Here is a 9,945-nt window from a genome sequence, read left to right as displayed (position 1 = left end):
TGGAAATCCCTTTGTCTACAGTCTCATCTCTACTTGTTTGACTCTTTTCTCATCTCATTTCCATTTGCAAGTCTGTCTCAGCATGCAGAAAGAGATGAAGAAAGCAGTTATGACATTTTGCAGGATGGAAAGTATACAGTCGTGTAAATGCCTAAAGTAGAGACAGTATTTCAGACTAAATCATAGACGCAGAGCATGTGTCTTGGTCTATTTTTTATTACTCTTGAACAACAAAAAGTATATGCCATGTGGCTGCATCTTTGTCAAAGAACCTGAAAGTGTGAACCTTAGCAGATTAGAATGTCACATTCAATGAATCTCTCTTTGCCATTATAAATGGCATTAAATTAAGGACAATTGCCTGTCTGTGCCAGATGTTAGAAAGAGAATCCCTGTATATGAGTTAGTAGTGAAAAAGGGTGGACATTAAGATCATCATCAGGAACTGTATTAGGAGAGGAAGATCAGATCAGCTTCTAACTGTTGTTGTTTATTTCTTTTCTTTTCAGATCACTTTATTGAAGTATAATTTCCATACATTAACATATACAAGTCAGTTAGTTTATACCTATTTTACAAGAGAAGAAGGAATATCTCCTTCCCTTGGTCCCATCCCTAGATCCTGCCCCCATCTTTTTACAGAATAAAGTGCTTGTTTATATCCATTGCCATAGATTAGCATGACATTTGCTTTCTTGCTCACACAATGATTTCAGGATTTGTTCAAGTTGGTGTGGACATTACATTACAGCACACCCTTAACGTTGGAATCTCTTCATTGAGTGGACACAATATGAACTTGAAGTTGCTACTTGGAGAAGAGGAAATCCTCTTTTGAAAGATCATAAATTATCCTTTCAGAATTAATGAGAACATCCTTTTTACTTTTATTATAGTTAGTCACTTAAAATGATAATCATTCCATATCTTTTGTTTTGTATTTATTAATTAAATTTATTAAATTTATATCTTGACCAGTTTCCCCTCTATCTTCTGTTCTAACTCCCTCCCCTTACCTGAAATGGCATAAATCTGGTCACAGGAGATGCCCAGTTCAGGCAACCTACTGCTAAGAGTCTTAGTTGAGGTCATCCTTGTAGATTTCTGGGAGTTTCCTTGGACACAGTTTCTACCTGATCCTATAATAACCCCCTTTTCTAGTCATCACTTTCAGCACTCCCACCATCCAAGCCCCCAACCTGATCTCTCATGCTACTGTCCCTACAAGCTCCCAGTCCACCAAGGATATCTCTTCTATTTCCCCTTCCCAGGGAGATCCTAGTGTCCCTCTTTGAGCTCTCCCTTTACCTAGCCTCTCTGTGTCCTGCACTGTAGCATTGTTATCCTGTACTTTACAGCTAATATCTACTTATAAGTGAGTACATACAAAAGAGCAAGCTACAGAATGGGAAAAGATTTTCATGAACCTAACATCAGACAGAGAGTGGATTTTTAAAATATATAAAGAACTCAAAAAGCTAGACATCAAAAATCCAAATAATCCAATTAAAAAGTAGTGCATAAATCTAAACAGAGAATGCTCAACAGAAGAATCATAAATGCCTGAGTGATACTTGAAGAAATATTCAACATACTTAGCCATCAGTCATTGTGTTAAACTTGTCCAGATACTATAAATTTAACTGAGTTTACTTTGTGAAAATGAAAGGATTAAAGCAGCATTTTTTTTTTCTAGAATCTGTAGAGAGTAATCTATTATTTTGGCTAAGAGAATGGCTAGTTTTGTGGTTATTTATTTGTCTCTGTCTTTAGCTAGCTATCCCTGCCCAATTTCCTCTCATAAGACTCTTGAACATACATTGGGCATAAATCCAGAAATCCTAAATAATTTTTACATTTCAAGACCTTAAATTTAATCACATCTCAATAACCTTTGCCGCATGAGGCCATGAAGTCATAAATGAGACTTGAACATCTTTGGTGGAGATGGTGCATTATTTTTCTGATTATGCAATGCTACACATAAAGATTCCTATATGAACAGAAACTGCATTTGTATTATCTAAATTATCTTTCAAGAAATTAGAGCTAAGAATTCATTTCTACCTCTCCATTTCCAGCAAACATAGAGAACTTTTCACAGTGAACTTACACTGTTATTCTACTTGACACAGAAGTGCTGGACCATGGAACATTTACTGATAGATGCTAGCAATGGTGCCTTGTGGACTGAGAACATCTTAAGATGTGTGCCTCAAAAGGATAGTGACCAGGCTGGAGAAACCCACAGACACTGTTGACCTGAACAAGTAGGAACTCATGGACCCCTGTGTGATAGCTAGGAAACCAGGGACCAACCCTGACCCCATGAACGTGGGTGTTTGTTAGGAGGACTGGACAGTCTATGGGGCCTCTGGTAGTGGATCAGTATTTATCCCTAGTGTATGAATGTACTTTGGAAACCCATTCCACATAAAGGGATACTCTCTCAGCCTAGACACCTGGGGGAGGGCCTAGGCCCTGTTTCAGACTTTGAAGATCCCCATGGAAGGCCTCACTCTCCCTGGGGAGCAGGAAGGGAATGGGATAGGAGTTTGGTGAGGGGCAGGGGAGGAGAGTGAGGAAACTGGGATTGACATGTAAAACAAGCTTGTTTCAAATTTAAATTAAAAGGTGGTGGTGGTGGTGGTGGTGGTGGTGGTGGTGGTGGTGGTGGTGTGTGTGTGTGTGTGTGGGGGGGGTTGTTCCTCAGGGTGTATAGCAAAGAGACCTGGCAGTTGCACTTCACCCATATACTTCCTATCTCTCTTTTTATCTGCTTTGACTTCAGATTCTCTGACAACCATATTTGCCTCCCCCCCCCACCAGCTTAATTTCCTTTGTTATTTTTCCTTCAAACACAGCTGTTTCAGCTCCCTAATTAGTGATAAACTCTACTTTTGATTAGCTATTGCTTCAAATACATAGTATTAACCAATTTAAACCTCTTAGGAATCCCTTACTGTTGACACATTTATTTTCACCAGGGTCACTCACATTTCCCCTGACCCTACTCATCCAGGAGGCCAGACACTTGAGTTCATGCCTGATACAAAAGAGCAGGATCAGGTACCAGACAGATCTTCAATACACTTTAAACAACTACTGAAAACACTAAGCTTTTATTTTCCTCTTGATAAGATAAGGATGGTGAGCCAGAGTACTTCTGTATCAGTTAAAATCCTTATCAGTACCTACCACTAATCAGGATGGAAAAAGATTTTGACACTCCCCAAGCATCTCTTTGTAGTAGGAGTCTTTATGTGTCACTTTAATTGGCCTTGGTCAGTATCTATAGATATCTATGAGAATTTTGAAGCCTTGGGAGATAACAGCATGGTCTAGAGAAAAGATACTTTTTCACTATTTCTATGGGCCTTTTTTTTTTCTTCTTCTTCTTCTAGACAAGCAAGTCACAACATTGGATTCTATTGTTCATTCTCCCATTAGTTCTTTTTTTCCCCACTAATGTACAAAAAACTTTATCTTATCTGTTTAGTTCCATGGTGTACATCTGAGGGAACATGGCATAAAATCCACACTTGTGGAGACAGACTTAGGTTTCAGTATTGGCCTTGTCTCCCACTGAGTACCTTAGATACTACACAGGTAACTCTTCTGTGCATTTGTTTCCCCACTTGCTGAAGGAAGAGAAACAATGTATCTCAAGGACTCATTATAGAGAGTATGCTGTGCTAAAGGGTAGGTAGTCTACAAATCAGTTTTATAATACTATTATTTGTATGATTAAAATGAGAGAATCACCTTATTGTATCTGAGGACAGTGCAAGCAAATGAGACAATTCATATACTCATGCTCTCACAAAAACAATTTCACAAAGTAAATGCTATCAGTGCTAATTATGACTATTATCAAATTTATTCTTTTATCATAAACTTATCTTTATTTTATAATTTTTACCTGTTTTCTGAACCAAAGTTTCCCACTTTCTATGTAAGTAAATCATCCCAGCTTTAAGTTCAATTTCCTGCCTTTGTGTCACTGGCTTGCTTCTTCTGATATTATTTAACACCTTTGACCCTGATCAATTCCATCTAAGCTTATAATATCTAAAAACACCCTCCAATCTAAATAGCTTCCTGGAATTAGCTTGGCCTTTCTGACTTTCCTTTGTTCCATGGCAATGAACACCCCAGTATGACAGTACTCCAGGCCCTATGAATATTATGAAACCATGCAGCCAATATATTGTTTGATCAGTTGTCACTGCCTGAGCTAAAACATTTCTCTACATCCAATTTTGAATCCTGGTGATACAGGGAAAAGCATGATTTTTTTTTCTGTAAAAGAAGTAGTAAATTGTGCAGGCTTTGTGGTCCAGATAGTCTCTGCAGCAATTACTCTGCAGATATAACACACAAGAGGCCATAAACAATGTGTAAGCGATTGCACACAGATATGTACAAATAAAACTATTTACAAAAGCAAGTGGCAGGCTGAATTTGACCTATGGGACCTACTTTGCCTACCCTCCTCTTAGATCATATTTAATGATATGTTTTTCAGTAAATGTGAAATTATCCAAAAGAGAATACAAACTGGATCTAGGGAGGGAAAAGTGTAAAAATATTTTAGTTTAAAAGCAGAGCATAGGTATTGTGTGTGTGTGTGTGTGTGTGTGTGTGTGTGTGTGTGTGTGTGTGTGTGTATGTGTGTGTATATGCATACATCTTAAAGAAGTAAGAGTTTACTTTACCACATAGTTCCAGGGAATGTCACCAGTCATGATGATAAGGCTGTATCACCAGGAGTGAGCAGAGAGCAGAAGTTGGACACCCATGACCAACTAGGAGTCAGAAATGCTTGTGCTCAGCTCACTCTCTCCTCTTCCATCCAGTGTGGACCATATTTGATGGAGTAGTACTGCTTACATTTAATATGAGTCTTCCATCTTCCTATCTCAGTTGACCTGATTTGACAGCATCCATACACTGGCCTGGAGACTCATTTTCCTAGTGATCATCAAGTGATCAAGATTCACTATCATAATCCCTCTCTTTGTCAACTTGACATTAGTGTAAAACTAATTAACTAATTGTTAAGTTAATTGTTTACTAATCTTAAATATACATCTGAGTAATACTATTAAGGCCCACAGATTTTAACCTTGCATGGTGGCTTTAATATCCATTGTTTAGATTAAGAGAAAAAGGCAGGCATATTTATAATCCTTTATCCTCTACTATAAATAAAGAGCTGTCCAAAAATCTTGCAGTGCATTAGACAAAAGAGGATTACTTCAGATGAACAACAAAGCATTCCACGTAGTGTAATAGATCATTTTAAAGAAATTTCTGTGTTAATTTTATGATCATATGCACACAGGAATTTGTTAATTCATGTTACTAAGAAAATACACTTCTGAATAAATTAATATGCTTATTTATCAAGTAGAGACTCATATGGAAAAGCTGGTGATATTGGGAGTCTCAAGTTCCTTTGACCATTGGAGATTCATCATAGGTTAGTTCAGAACTTAGATATCCCCAAACACTGGCAGAAGAGGAGCTAGGACATCAATGTTGAGAGAAGAATGTATATGCACTAAGAATAGCATAAAAAGAAGAAATGTAGAAAAGCTGAAAGTGCTTTTGTGACAGAGTTCAGAGCAATACCTGGCTGGGGAACAGTTTCCTTGCACCTGCTCTTCCCATTATGTATCCTGCCATCCCTCCAGCTCATCTCTCTGCTCTGCTTTCAGTAGAGTAGTGATGAATGAGAGAACTTGTAGGAAGCATAGGGTACTGTGTATTTTCTCAAATCCTCAAAGTAAACATGCATACTTGCAAATACAAAAATACAGGAATGTAATGTTGTTGACAGAAATGTATTATGTAATAACCATTGGCTCTTGGCTTCATGCAATACCCTTTCAGTTCATTGCACATACATATGGTAAATTTAAATAGAGATTATACAAATATGTATCACAAAACAATGCCAACATAAGTGTCATGGTGTTTCTTGAAGCAAAGCAGTACCAGAAAAGACAAGGCTTTCAATTTAATTGCATTGAATTAATTCATGTGATGTATACTATAAACATGAAAATTCCTATTTTCCTAATTATTTTTGTCAAACATGCATGTGAAGGAAATAATTTACCACTCATGAAGAAAATAAACTCACAAATATTTTCTAGATATTGCCTATAAAAAGATCACTCTAATTCTTATAAAATGATCATTGAATATATTGGAAGAAGGTATAATTATAATTTCTACTAGTTGAGGATAGATGTCTTCAAATAAATGCTGTAACTGTGGCAGATGCAATATGCTCATTTAAAAAGTATAAAAGAGAATTAATGCCAATAGGCCCTTCTTACTTTTCTGATCATTGGTAATTTTTTTCATCAGTATACCTGTCTCTATGAAATTTGTACTGGGCATAATGCTTTTCATAGGTGGACCAAACACCCTGATACTAGAGTGTATATAGCTTTGCAATTGCAACTTGCCAGACTGCAGCAAAAAGGCATTTTCATCTTAAAATGCCTTTGTGCTACTGTGAATAAAGACATTCTTTCTAAGCCTTTTCCAAAGCAGTTGTTTGTAATGGTACAGGTCTATCCAGGAATCTCATGAGCAAATGCCAAGAGCATCAAAAGATAAGAGTCATCTTTTCCCTTAACTCATTTAAAAGACTTTCTGTATCTACAAAATCACATCTCATAATGAATGCAAATGCTGTGCCTTAAGAATTGGGTTATAGTTTTGTCTTAAAATACAAAATTTCAATTTTATATGGAAAAACAAAAGACCCAGGATAGTCAAAACAACTCTGTGCAATAAAGGAACTTCCAGAGGCATCACCATCCTGGACTTCGAGGTCTATTATAGAGTAATAGTTATAAAAACATCTTGGTATTGGTGCAAAAAATAGACAGAAAGACCAATGGAATTGAATTGAAAATCCTGATATTAAACTACACACTTATAGACACCTGATTTTTTACAAAGAAGCTAAAATTATGCAATAGTAAAAAAGAAAGCATCGTCAACAAATGGTGTTGGCATAACTGGATGCAGACTTGTAGAAGACTTTAGGTAGATACATATCTATCACCATGAACAAAACTTAAGTCCAAGTGGATCAAAGACTTCAATATAAATCCAGCCACACTGAACCTTTTAGAATAGAAAGTGGAAAGTACCCTTGATTGAATTGGTACAGGAGACTGATTCCTGAACATAACACTAGCAGCACAGACACTGAGATCAACAATTAATAAGTGGGGCCTCCTGAAACTGCAAAGCTTCAGTAAGGCAAGGGATATATTCTACAAGACAAAACAGCAGCCCACAGAATGGGAAGAGATATTCACCAACTCATCTGACAGAGGCCTAATTTCTAAAATATACAAAGAACTCTAGAAGCTAGTTACCAAAACACCCAATAATCCAATGAAAAAGTGGGTACAGAACTAAATAGAGAATTCTCAATAGAGGAATCTAAAATGACTGATAGACAGTTAAGAAAGTGCTCAACAACCTTAGTCGTCAGGGAAATGCAAATCAAAAACTCTGACATACCATCTTACTCCTGTCAGAATGGCTAAAATCAAAACACCAATGACACTTTACGCTGGAGAGGATGTTGAGAAAGGGGAGTACTCCTCTATTTCTGGTGGGAGTGCAAATTCATATAGCCACGTTGGAAATAAGTATGGTGGTTCCTCAGAAAATTGGGAATCTGTCTACCACAAGATCTAGCTATTCCACACTTAGGCATATAACCAAAAGATGCACATTCATACAACAAGGACATCTGTTCAACTATGTTCATAACAGGATTACATATAATAGCCAGAACCTGGAAACAACCTAGATGCCCCTCAACTGAAAAAATGGAAAAAGAAAATGTGGTACATTTACACAATGGAGTATTACTCAGCAGAAAAACAAAAACCAAAAGCCCAAAACCAAAACCAAAACCAACCAAAAAAAAAAAAAAAAAAAAAAAAAAAACAGACAGAACATTGAAGTTCACAGGCAAATGGATGGAACTAAAAGAATCCATCCTGAATGAGGTAACCCAGTGACAAAAAGACAAATGTAGTATATACTCATATGTGGATTTTAGACATAGAGCAAAGGATTACCAGCCTATAATACAAGACTCCAGAAAAGTTAGGAAACAAGGAGGACTTAAGAGAGACGTACATGTTCCCTGGAGAAAGGGAATGAAACAAGATCTTCCAAGCAAATTGAGAGTGACTTAAAGAGAAGAGGAGGGCAGAGGTGGGCATGATGGAGTAGAAAGATTGATTCTGGGAAAGAATAGACGAGAGCAAGAATAGAGATATCATCTTGTTTGTTTTCATTTAAATGGACTTGGTTATATAAAATAAATTAAAAAAATACAAAAAATAAAAATAAAAGAATAGAGATACCATAATAGAGGGATCAATGGTAAGTTTTAAGAGAAATCTGGCACTAGGAAAATGTCCAGAAATTTATAAAGTTGACCCCAACTAACAATCTAACAATAGTGGAGAGGCTACCTTAAATGTCCTTCCCTGATAATGAGATTGATGACTAACTTATATGTTACTAGAGTCTTCATCTAGTAGCTGATAGAATCAAAAGCAGACACCCACAGCTAAACACTGATCTAAACTCTTAGAATCCAATTGCAGACATGGAGGTTGATGAACAAACAGGTCAAGACCAGGCTGGAGAAATCCATAGAAACTGCTCACCTGAACAAAGGGGAGCTCATGGACTCGTCTGATAGCTGGGAAGCCAGCATTGAACCAACCCAGACTCCCTGAATGTGGTGTTAGTTAGGATGATTGGTCAGTATATTTGGCCTCTGGTAGCGGATCATCATTTATCTCTAGTATATAAATGGACTTGGGAGCCCATTCCACATAGAACGACATTTCCTTAGCCTAGACACACGGGGGAGGGCATGGGCCCTGCTCTAAATGACAGACTTTGAATTGAAGACTCCTCATGGAAGGCCTCACTCTCTCTGGGGGGCGGAAAGGGGATGGGATTGGGTTGGTTGGTGAGACAGGGGAGGATGGGAGGGTGTGGGACCTGGGCTTCATATGTAAATTTTTTTTCAGTTTAAATAAAATAAAATAAAACACACAGAGTTACACATACTAGCTAAAATTTGAGGTTATGAAATTTAAAGCACTTTTGCTTGTTATAATATGACATAAAGGGCTAGGCATGTAACCTCTTTGCTTAAAATTTAGGAGGCTATGTCTTTGGTTTGCACCATTGCATAAATGGTATGGCAGCAGGTGCCTATAATCCCAGCTCCTAGGAAGTGGAGACAAAATATACAGACCTTGACTACATGGAAAGCTTGAAACAAGTCTGAGTTACATGAGACTGTCTAAAAGAAAGCAACAATTAAAGAAAATTTATACCAACTAGAATATATTCCAGTCTTAAGAAAAGAGTTTTCTTCTTTTCATATATTAATATTAAACTTAATTAGGTATTTAAATTCAAGCAGCACACACACATACACACACCAAATGCTAACAAAGATGGCCATTATGTTGCTTTAAAAAAAAATCTGGTTTGGCTTCATTCTGAATGGTGTGAGTAGGGCTTCAGTATATATGACTTCTTCAGCACAGAGTTAAATAAAAGAAACTTTTGCCTACCATATGTTGTTGGCTTCAAAATACATTTCTAACCTTTCAAATTTCAATAAAAATGTTCTCTCTCTTATATGCTGTCAGGAAAACCTCTCTGCAGTCACATTTCTAGCTTCTGGTGCTGCTTCTTATGACAGGTTCTCCCTGATGGAACCTTTCTAACTAGATCAGAAGGCAGACCCTTCTGTGATCGTTTGCTTGGTGAGACCCTCAGAGGAGGGCAAAGGACTATTTGAGTTTCTCAGAGACAGGGAGAATTTTGGAAGCTCTCAGGGGTTAGTTTTTAAATTGGGTTGTT

This window comes from Phodopus roborovskii, unplaced genomic scaffold, assembly GCF_943737965.1.
Source record: "Phodopus roborovskii unplaced genomic scaffold, PHOROB, whole genome shotgun sequence".
Classification (NCBI taxonomy): domain Eukaryota; kingdom Metazoa; phylum Chordata; class Mammalia; order Rodentia; family Cricetidae; genus Phodopus; species Phodopus roborovskii.
Note: the sequence above shows the minus strand (reverse complement) of the source record.